This window comes from Bos grunniens, chromosome 3, assembly GCF_055505025.1.
Source record: "Bos grunniens cultivar Pamir isolate PY7600 chromosome 3, Bosgru_T2T1.0, whole genome shotgun sequence".
Taxonomy (NCBI): Eukaryota; Metazoa; Chordata; class Mammalia; order Artiodactyla; family Bovidae; genus Bos; species Bos grunniens.
In genome coordinates, this window is record NC_141167.1 from 80,740,912 (window position 1) to 80,752,438 (window position 11,527).

The window sequence follows — 11,527 nt, forward strand, 5'->3', positions numbered from 1 at the left end:
CTGTACATCTTCTTCAACCCTCATGTCTATTATGCAATACATCTTTTAAAACATCTCAGGAAACTATCCTTCCCTCTGCACTCACACTGTCCATTGTCTCAGATCAAATTTTCCTTATCTCTAAAACCAATTAATGTGGATCTTATTTTCTGCTTTCTACTCTTCCTCTCTCCAAATCAGAATTGTTATCCAAATCATGGAAATCTGATCCAATTGGACTAATCATTAACCTGATTGTGTCCCAGTCTGCTTTTTATATTAAAACTATTCAATGATCTCCAGTGTTTATAGGATGAACTTCAATCTCCTAAGCAAGCTAGACGAAGATTTACATTCTAGCCTCTGTTTATCTCTCAAAACGCATTATGTAATTATGAATAATTGTAATAGATATCTTCTACAAAAGGAAACTTCAACAAGTCTGTAAGTATTTGAAATCGTGAACTTGTAAAGATTACCCAATATTTTAAAAGGAATATTTTATAGTACAATTATCTATATAAGGAAAGATGTGAAGGTTGTATCTATTTAGGAATGTATATCACACAGGAAATAAAATAGTAAAATAAAAGAAGAAAAGATGGTTATGATTATGTATGTAATCTGATTGTATTTAAATTTTGAACAGAGTATAAAAAAGTTACAAAACAATAAGTAAGCAATTTTGATGTACAAAATGGTACAAAAGAGCTCAAAACATTTCACTCCAATATATGCCACTTTAGCATATTGGTTATTTTCAGGGAAAGGCACTTGAAAAACACCAGATACAGAAAGATACTTTCTGACCTCCCTTTTCTTCCTAAATATATGTCATAAAATTTCCTATAAAAAAGATGGATTACCTTTAGCAGGAAGAAAGAAATGTTCTTACCAACAGACTGAGAGTCAATGACAAAAAGGATTTGTACAAACAAGCTTACTAAAATAGTCCTTATCTCCCATTAGTTTCCACCATATATTTCCTAATCCCTGCCCCGAAATGAACTGCCCCTAGTCCAAGTCTCTAGGTATTGTCACATCCCCACAATTTATCACTCTTTGTTTAAAAAGTTTTAGAGCCAAATGGCTTCTTAAAATCTTCATTTTGCTTTTGAAGGCTCCTTTGTGCATGCAAAAATATTAAACAAAATTTGTGTGCTTTCCTTCTGTTAATCTGTTTTATGTCAGTTTAATTCTGGGGCCCAGCACAGAACCTGGAGGGTAGAAGACAGATTTTTCTGCCCTGCAGGGCATATCAATGAACAAAATTAAGAAATGCAAACTCTGAAACTCAGGAATAAATGACTGTGTGGCTGCATTAATTATATGATGCCTTTATTTTTTCAAGATATACATAGAAAATGGGGCCCTCCTGCATTGGTAGGGAAGAGGGACCTTATTCTTATCGATCTTCTCCCTGAGATGACCCCACTGCTGCATATACATGCAAGCAAATGAGTCCAGGTGTCATCATGTTTACCTTTAATAACTGGGCAATGAGTGAGTTTCTTCACCTGTCACTAGTCATATGCATCTAAGTTCATTACACTGAACCTTTGTGTGTGTAACTTTAATTTAAAAAATGAATTAAAAAATCATTGGCAAGATTGATGTGCAAATCTAGTAAAATAATATAATTTTAATATAAAATAGCATAAAAATTGTTTAATTTTTAAAATTAATTTATTTATTTTAATTGGAGGCTAATTACAATATTGTAGTGGTTTTTTCTATACGTCGACATGAATCAGCCATGAGTGTACATGTGTCCTCCCCATCCTGAACCACCCTCCAACCTCCCTCCCCACCCCATCCCTCTGGTTTGTCCCAGAGCACTGGCTTTGAATGTCCTGCATCATGCATTGAACTTGTACTGGTCATCTATTTTACATATGGTAATATACACGTTTCAACACTATTCTCTCAAATCATCCTACCTTCGCCTTTTCCCATATAGCCCAAAAGTCTGTTCTTTACATCTGTGTCTCTTTTGCTGTCTTGCATATAGGGTCATCATTGCCATCTTTCCGAATTCCATATATATGCATTGATATACTGTATTGGTGTTTCTCTTTTTGACTTATTTCACTCTGTATAGTAGGCTCCAGTTTCCTCCATCCATTGGCAGATGAATGGATAAGAAGTTGTGGTACATATACACAATGGAATATTACTCAACTATAAAAAAGAATGCATTTGAGTCTGTTTTAATGAGATGGATGAAACTAAAATTTGTTTAATATTTCAAAGCATGATACAAGTTAGCATCATGCATATGATCAAGCTATTATTCTTATCACAAAATTATTTAACTGACTCCTTATATAGAGTGCTACAGGCATTATATGTTCTTGACATTATACAGAAATTAAAACTAATGTTCCTGTGATTCTTTCCTCACCATAGAAAGGTAGCCATCTAATTGTTATAGCAGAGACAGTAGTGTAAAAGTAGTGTTAAGTGATTTCTTGGAATGCACTAGTGCTGTTAGTCTTCCAAAATGTTTCCAAATATCCTTTTACCACATTTGGATAATATATTCTAAGAGAGAGATAGAAGAGTAAAACCAATATTTGGCTAATAGATTACAAGTATAATTTCAATAGAGGATTAAAAGTTAGAAAACTTTGTATATCTATAACAATGGATAGATTGTTATGGCTTGACTTGAAAATTATTGCCTCAATTTACAATCCAGACAGTATGTCCACGGACAGAAGAAATCTATAGGGAATATTGGGGAAATCTGTAATAAATTATGCTTCTACTAGATATTTAATTAGAAATTTTACCTAAAATCTATTGGAGTTTTGCCAGTTAGCCATTAGGCTTTATCCCTCTTAGAAGCCATCCTAAAATATAATGCTCTGATCCCCTGCAAGATACAGAGTGAGATTCTGAATGTAGAATGTTAGAGTGAAATTTAAATGTCCTTGAAATCAGAATTTCAAGCACATTTTTCAGGCTTTAAGAACTTTGTAAATTTCTCTGAGAAGTTAGCAAATTGATGTCAAAAACAGTCCTCTTTAGTCCCTTTTAAACTACAACCCACTCCCAGCTTGCTATCCTATTCCTAGCAAAAGTATCATTTTATATTGCTAAAACACATCTATGTTTTATATGGAACTCCTCATATGATCCCCATTACAGGATGAACTCAAGACAGTGAGAACTGTGTCCAATGCATGCCACCATCTGCTATCTATTTAATAAAAGAGGAATCTTTCTATCGATGTCTGGCAAGAATTTTATGTCTCCACCCTAGAACTGTTATGTTAGACTACCTCAGGATGGCTCAAGACTCTTCAGTTTCAACAAATTCCCCTTGCCTTTTCTACGTTCCCACAGAGATTTAACATTTCTTTCCTCTGAGTTTCCACTGCCTTTCATGTATGTAATATCAATCATATCCATTATTTTTTCACCTGACATTTTTTATGTATTGAAATTATTTATGACTTACCTAGCAAACTGTAAAATATGTGAGGGAAGAAGTACTTATACCAATTTATGAATATTTGAAACAGAACAAACCCAGTTCATGAGACAAAGTAAGCTGAAAAACAGAATGGACTTAGCCATATCTTAATGTGTAAAGAATGACTGGAAAGAAAGAGATGCATTTGAGGACCATGGCATATAAAACATTATACTAGTTGTTAAAATAATAACATATAAATTATATTGTGAGTAAAACCCATTACACTGTTTCAGAAAATCTATGTTGAGAGAATAGTGAGAAATATGCTTAGAATGATGGATAGCATTAAATGAGATAAGGAAGAGCACTGATTGCAAACCTGAAGAATTTTAACTTTAACCTACGCACTGAGAAACTATTGATTGGAAAATAATATATTGAAAACAGTGTTTTAGGAAACATCTAGTGTTCCAAAATACAGTGTGATAATGTGGTATAAATTGGACACTGAAGAGAAGTTAGAAACCACCATAAGAGCCCAGAATAAGAAAATGGTAGAATACTATTATCATGAACTTGGGCATTGTTTATTCCATATATACAATTATATTTTAAATATATATATATTTTTTACTTGTACACAGTATAAATATATTTTATAAAGTCTAATCAGTAACAAATAAAATATTTTAAAAGTTTTAGTGGAACATTACTCTTATCATCTTGTATTAAGATGATAGCATTCAGAAGATGACTAAAAAATTTTATTATGATGTCTTATCTAAACTCTTGTGGGCCAAAAATATATATACTCATAAGAGCACATTAAACAAAACACTATCAGCTTTTAAAGAATTAAAAGATGAAAAATTGCTATCAGTTTGTAAGCTTAAAGAAACTTTTCATGAAAGGAATCTTGAAGGATTGGAAATATTTTTAATTAATATTAGAATAATGTTTATCATTTGACTTATGCATAGTAATTATGAAAACATTGGAAAATTCAAAAAGGTGATTTCTATAAGAGTAATAAAGATAATAGTCATCCAAACTCTTGAGAAGTTGGCTAGGGAGATAAGGTTCTTTATTGATGTATGTTCTCTTGATAAATTTGAACAGTATACCATTGTATTTTCAGCAAGAATGTGAGTACTATCAGGAAGGGGAGAGAACCATCTCTTTTGTCTATATCCCAAGAGTTATAAAATAGGTGGCTAAATGTATGAAAGAAATTAAAGTTAATGGAGAGACTAAAGATGTAAATTAAAAAGGTAAGCAAGTGAAATAACAAGGTCCTACAGGAAATGAGGGGCAGAAATTTGCAGAGACAAAAGAATAAATTTTAATAAGTAGAAGGAATTTTTCCTTCTTTTATAAATGGAGGCTTTTTAATAGTATTGGGTGTGCTTTACTGAAATGAGTAAATAAGTAATCAAATGGAAACAGAATAAGTGATAGAGAAGTAGAAAAAAAGAATTAAAAGGCAGAAGTACTTTTTTCAAAAATAGTTTGGAAATGGAGATGATATCCTGATTTGAAATGCTGGATGTTGAACAGATTCAGGTGAACATTGGCTCTGATGTGTAACTGTAACTCATTAAATTGGGACAAATCTAGGGTTGAGTTTTAAAAGCTAAGAGGTCAAAAGATTAATGGTACAGCATCATTTATCAAATTATGAAAGTTAAAAATGTCTGTAGGCAACTATCCTTTTAACCTATTTAGGTGAATTGAGTATTTTATCAGAGCTGAACATTACCTTAAATATCACTTAGTCTGCCATACATACAAATTGAATTGGCCTCCTGCTCATAAGATTTTCCCAGAGGCCAACCTGTGCGAATTTCCTGTTGAAGTGGGCATAACTGGTTGATCCAGGGCCAGAGATCATGACTCAAGAAGGGCAGCACAACCTCTTGAGAACTTGTCTTTAATGATGGAACACAAAAGTTGAGTAACTTATAGACCTGAAAATGTTAATGACAGTACTTGAGGAGAAGGGCTATGAACACTGACCTATAAGCCAGTGGATGTTTGTTATTTTCAGCCAGCAGTATGGTAGCTAGTAATTGCATATGTTTGAAGCTAACTAAGAATAAAATATGAAGAGACTTGCCCAATGTCACACATTGCCTGGATGGCAAAGCTACAAATTTAGGTTACAATAGCCATTAGAAATTATTATAGATAGATATTAGAATATTATTCTAATATATTCTAATGTAATATTATTCTAATATAATAATATTAGAATATTATTATAGATATATATATAGAAATTATTATAAATAATTTTATATAAGCGAATGTTATATAAGCTGCTTTTAAAAAGGCAGAGGAACCAGAGATCAAATTGCCAACATCTGCTGGATCATCGAAAAAGCAAGAGAGTTCCAGAAAAAACATCTATTTCTGCTTTATTGACTATGCCAAAGCCTTTGACTGTGTGGATCACAATAAACTGTGGAAAATTCTGAAAGAGATGGGAGTATCAGACCACCTGACCTGCCTCTTGAGAAATTTGTATGTAGGTCAGGAAGCAACAGTTAGAACTGGACATGGAACAACAGACTGGTTCCAAATAGGAAAAGGAGTACGTCAAGGCTGTATATTGTCACCCTGCTTATTTAACTTCTATGCAGAGTACATCATGAGAAATGCTGGACTGGAAGAAACACAAGCTGGAATCAAGATTGCCGGGAGAAAGCTCAATAACCTCAGATATGCAGATGACACCACCCTTATGGCAGAAAGTGAACAGGAACTAAAAAGCCTCTTGATGAAAGTGAAAATGGAGTGTGAAAAACTTGGCTTAAAGCTCAACATTCAGAAAACAAAGATCATGGCATCCGGTCCCATCACTTCATGGCAAATAGATGGGGAAACAGTGGAAACAGTGTCAGACTTTATTTTTTTGGGCTCCAAAATCACTGCAGATGGTGACTGCAGCCATGAAATTAAAAGACGCTTACTCCTTGGAAGGAAAGTTATGACCAACCTAGATAGCATATTCAAAAGCAGAGACATTACTTTGCCAACAAAGGTTCATCTAGTCAAGGCTATGGTTTTTCCAGTGGTCATGTATGGATGTGAGAGTTGGACTGTGAAGAAGGCTGAGCGCTGAAGAATTGATGCTTTTGAACTGTGGTGTTGGAGAAGACTCTTGAGAGTCCCTTGGACTGCAAGGAGATGCAACCAGTCCATTCTGAAGGAGATCAGCCCTGGGATTTCTTTGGAGGGAATGATGCTGAAGCTGACACTCCAGTACTTTGGCCACCTCATGCAAAGAGTTGACTCATTGGAAAAGACTCTGATGCTGGGAAGGATTGGGGGCAGGAGGAGAAGGGGACGACAGAGGATGAGATGGCTGGATGGCATCACTGACTCAGTGGACGTGAGTCTGAGTGAACTCCAGGAGTTGGTGACGGACCGGGAGGCCTGGCGTGCTGCGATTCATGGGGTCGCGAAGAGTAGGACACGACTGAGCAACTGAACTGAAACTGAACTGAAAGTGAATGTTGGAAAGGACTAACAATAATTAGCAACTAGACTAGAGCTGATTTTTAGATTATTGCAATTTTATGAAACCTTAAATAGTTCATCCAGGTTTGGTCTCTCCTTTGGGATCCATAACCCACCTGGAATACTTAATATTCATTGAACCAGAACACCCATAAAGATTGTACTCAACAGAGTCAGACACGACTGAAGCGACTTAGCAGCAGCAGCAGCAATATTGTTAATAAAATTTAAAATATTACCATTACTTCCAGCAAAGGGATTAGTATGCCAATAATCAGAAGGAAACAGAATATATGTGAAAATTTATATAGAGAAAACTAGCATTTATTAAGGGTTTATGAATACCAGATTGCCTACTATGCTTTAACAATATCTGACTGAGCCTCTGTGTTTTTTCCCACACGTCACTTGGACAGATTCTGGAAATTTATTTATCATTATTTAAAAAATCATTTATTAGTTTTAGCATGACAAATATCACTCTGACAACAATATTTATTTTTAAGTTGAGCTATATGTTACTTTTAAAGTAATGGATTGCTTAAAAATATCTATACTTGAGACAGTTATGTGTATATATGTATATTTATCAGTCTTTTTGTTTAATGATAATGCATAACATGAGCTTTAATTATGATGAGAAAAGTAGAAATAAATCTATTTTTGAAGTTTTAGGCGTGGAGGCTGTATTATACTGTCTGGTGGACTGTTGATACGCAGCTTGCTGGTTGACACAAAGACAGTTACGGATCTTTTGGAGCAGAAGTTTCTTCAAATGAACTCACTGAGCTAAATTTTCAGCTGTTGGGTGTTAGTCTGTATCATACAGAATACAGGGAATCAGTGAAAGATTGACAGCTGTAAGGATTATCTAGGAGTCAGAATTCTGAACACATAAAATAGGTACTAAATGAAAATTTGAGACATAGCAGGGTGTTAACTAATAGGGTGAAGACAAAATAAAATAAAAATCCAAAACCTGGACAGCCAGATAAAGAAAGTTCAGTTAGTTAAGAAATACAATGTAAGATTTGCTCTTTGAGGAAATGGGCAACTGCATCTGGATCTGAAGTACAGACTAGTGACTGAAAAGCACTCAAGTGAAACAACCAGAGTTTGAATTCAGTTTCCTGGGTAACCTAATTAATTACAAGTCATGTCTCAAGGGGTTCTTGTGAGAATTAAAGAAAGTAACATGTACAAATTTTTTGGCATATTATTTAAAATTATTAACTATTGTTATTCTAAATGTTGTCATTGTTATTATTATTAGCTACTTCATCTGTTTTCAATAAGGCATCTCTTAGTGAAGTGTGTATAAAAGAAAGATATGACTTTCCATTATAATCCTCAATTAATTAATTTATGATGATATTTCTACCTATTTATTTTCATATACACAGTATTTCTCATGGGAAAATGGAAACAGAAGTGGACTAGAAAACTGAACAAAAGCTTTTCAAATAAACAAGATAGTGAATTGCTTTTCAAAAATCTCAGCTAGATTCTTCCTGTCAGTAACACTTAAACCACAATTTTTAATTGAATGATGACATATGGCTGATGGTAGCTCAATAACAAAAACTTTGAAATATATACCCTCTTAAGACAGTTTTTTTCCTAACAACCTCATTTATTATAATTTATCTAAAAGAAAAAGAAAGAAAGTGAAGTCGCTCAGTCGTGTCCAACTCTTTGCAACCCAGTGGACTGTAGCCTACCGAGCTCCTCCAGCCATGGGATTCTCCAGGCAAGAATACTGGAGTGAATTGCCATTTCCTTCTCCAGGGGATCCTCCTGACCCAGGGATCAAACCCGGGTCTCCTGCATTGCAGGCAGACACTTTACCCTCTGAGCCACCAGGGTCTAAAACCTCTGCAAAGTGAATTACTAAGTTTTCTATAAAGAATATTTTGTCACACTATAGTCTGAAATACTTTTTTTTTTTTAATTTATCCATTATATCATTTTTGGCTGTGCTGGGTCTTCATTGCTGCCCATCTAGTTGGCAGCAAGTAGAGGCACCCTCTAGTTGTGGTGCATGGCCCTCCCATTAGCAGTGATTTCTCTTGTTGCAGAGGACAGGCTCTAGGTGTGCAGGTTCAGTAATAGGTATGGTGCATGGCTTAGTTGCCCTGGAGCGTGTGGAATCTTCCCAGATCAAGGACTGAACCTATGTCTCCTGCGTTGGCAGCAGATTCTTGACCACTGGACCTCCAAGGAACCAGGGAATCCCATAGTCTGAAATATTCTGCAGTTTGGCCAAGTCATACCTTCTCCTTTATGGCACAGTATGTTTTTGCCCATTGTCTTTTAGTCACCAATGTTAGCGTGACCTACCAACCTTTATAGTTTTCCTGGACCTGGGGTTTTCAGTGCTAAAACTATCAAAGCTATAGGTAAACTGGGATATCTGGTCACCCTAATTCACTTAAATTGGAAATTTACTATTCATAGCCCTGGTTCTGGATGACCTGTCTGAAGTCATTCCACAAATTATAAATTGTTGTTCAGTTGCTAAGTCATGTCTGAATCTTTGTAGCCCCATGGAATGTAGCACTCCAGGCTTCTCTGTCCTTCACTATCTCCCAGAGTTTGCTCAAATTCATGTCTGTTTAGTCAGTGATGCCATCCAATCAACTCATCCTCTATCACCCCCTTCTCCTCCTGTCTTCAATCTTTCCCAGAAAATTATACATGATCATACTTAACTTTCTATTCCTGATCAGTGACTCCTTCCCCAATTTACATATTTTTCCACACGGTTTATAGTTGATGTTGATTTCCTTTTCTAAACCACCATCTTGATAGCCCACCTTACTCTTTGCCAGGGAGACATCACTGACTCAGGGAAACATCATTTCTTGATCAAAGTGAGTATGAGGCCCTTCATCTGGGAACCACTATAGTAAATATTAATCCTACCTTGAGTGAGAACAGAGTCACTTCAGTCTGTTTCCATTCAACTATCTGTGCATCAGCTCCTGCTTCCACAAATAAAAGCATTCAACCAAGGCCTGAAATTTGGTCCTACTCCATATTTCCAACTACTTCCACCACCTCAGCAGCACTTAGGTTTGCTTGACAATTCCATGACTGTTTTCACCTGGGTCTCATTTCCTCACCACTTTGTTTGTAGTGAGTTTTAAAGTACTTAAGCAAAGTTACACTTGTTCTTTCCATTCCAGTACAGCCCACAAAAGAATGGTTCTCTGGACTCTCCTGAGTCCAGGGAGTCTTCATGTCAGCACCTGTTTGGGGACTCTGACAATGCATCCATTTTCCTTTAAATAGCTCTAATTGCTGTTGCTGATGCTTTTAAATGCCACATGATTTGTTGGCTAAAATGTTTCTTCTTCTTAGCAAAACACCCATTGCGAAAAAATCTTTCATTGTGGGTTATTATACACATTTCAGCACTAAACTGAATTTCAACATAAAAATGACACCTTTTCAGAATATTTCTGAATTTGAAAAGCTATTTTTAATAGCAAAGTCAATGTATAAATCAGGCTATAATAAGAATTGTAAACACAATTCAATATCAATGTTTATGGAATATTATGTGGCAGACAGTTTTACATATATACACACATGTATACATATATACATGAATTATCTCTTGCAGATTTTAGTATCATCTTACAAAAAAAGTACTAGCAATATCTCCATTTTCTAGCTGAGGTAAATAAAACATGAAGATTGAGATGTAAGAATATAGAGTTTGACCTCTTAGAATAAGATTTCTCTTTTCCTCCCTTTCAGAAATTACTTTAGTCAAAATCTCTACCAGGTTTCTTTAATCAAAGTCTATATTTGTGTAAATTTTACAGAAGGCAGAGAAATACAATATTAAAAATATTTAACAGCAAATACTTTACAGTGAACTGATAATAAATTCTGGTTTTTTCACTAACCAGCTCTGAAACACTGAAGAAATTATTTAACATTTGAAGGGATCAAAGTGGCCTCATCGATAAAATACAGCTGATTTGAGGAATTTTTGTGAGGATTAAGTAAGTAATTACATTTATATGTATATTTTATAAACACATATGTATAAATATTTATATATTGTGTGTATCTCAATACTATTCTAAACTTCAGTCTAGCTTGTAAGAACTAGAAGGATTTTAATAATAAGCTATATACTTTTAGGCCAATTGATTGCACACTATAAGTTTGTTTTGAATTATAAGAAAATTTTAATGGTATTACTCTAAAGGAAGACTCGGACTAGTAGACTAAATTATTTTAAATTATAGAAAACATTTACTGAAGATCTCATTTTAATTTTTAATTTGAGATTTTTATTAACTCTATTATGTGAAAGAAACAGTATGAGACATGATAATATATAAATGATTCAGATATAGTCTCTAAAATTCTATAAACTTATATAGTATAACATTTCCTATGGTTTTATTTTTATCAGATACAGACTTAAAATTACTACATAAGAAGCACAGAAATTATTTTTTCACAGATTCACACAATGATTAAAAGGTAAAAAGCTGATTTCATATTCAGGCAATTCAATTCCAGAGTCCACTGCTTTCCAGCCCATATGCAAGTAGCTCATGGTCTAATTTTGATTTGTAT

At 34.4% G+C, this 11,527-nt stretch overlaps 1 long non-coding RNA gene across 1 annotated transcript in view; it reads left to right on the forward strand.

Annotated features, from left to right (window-relative positions):
- The window catches only part of LOC147375917 (uncharacterized), a 55,494-nt gene extending 44,549 nt beyond the window's left edge, over positions 1-10,945 (forward strand). The window contains exon 4 of the long non-coding RNA XR_015161420.1: positions 10,846-10,945. This is a non-coding gene — a long non-coding RNA (uncharacterized LOC147375917). The remainder of the gene's footprint in view (positions 1-10,845) is intronic.
- Positions 10,946-11,527: the final 582 nt, after the last annotated feature.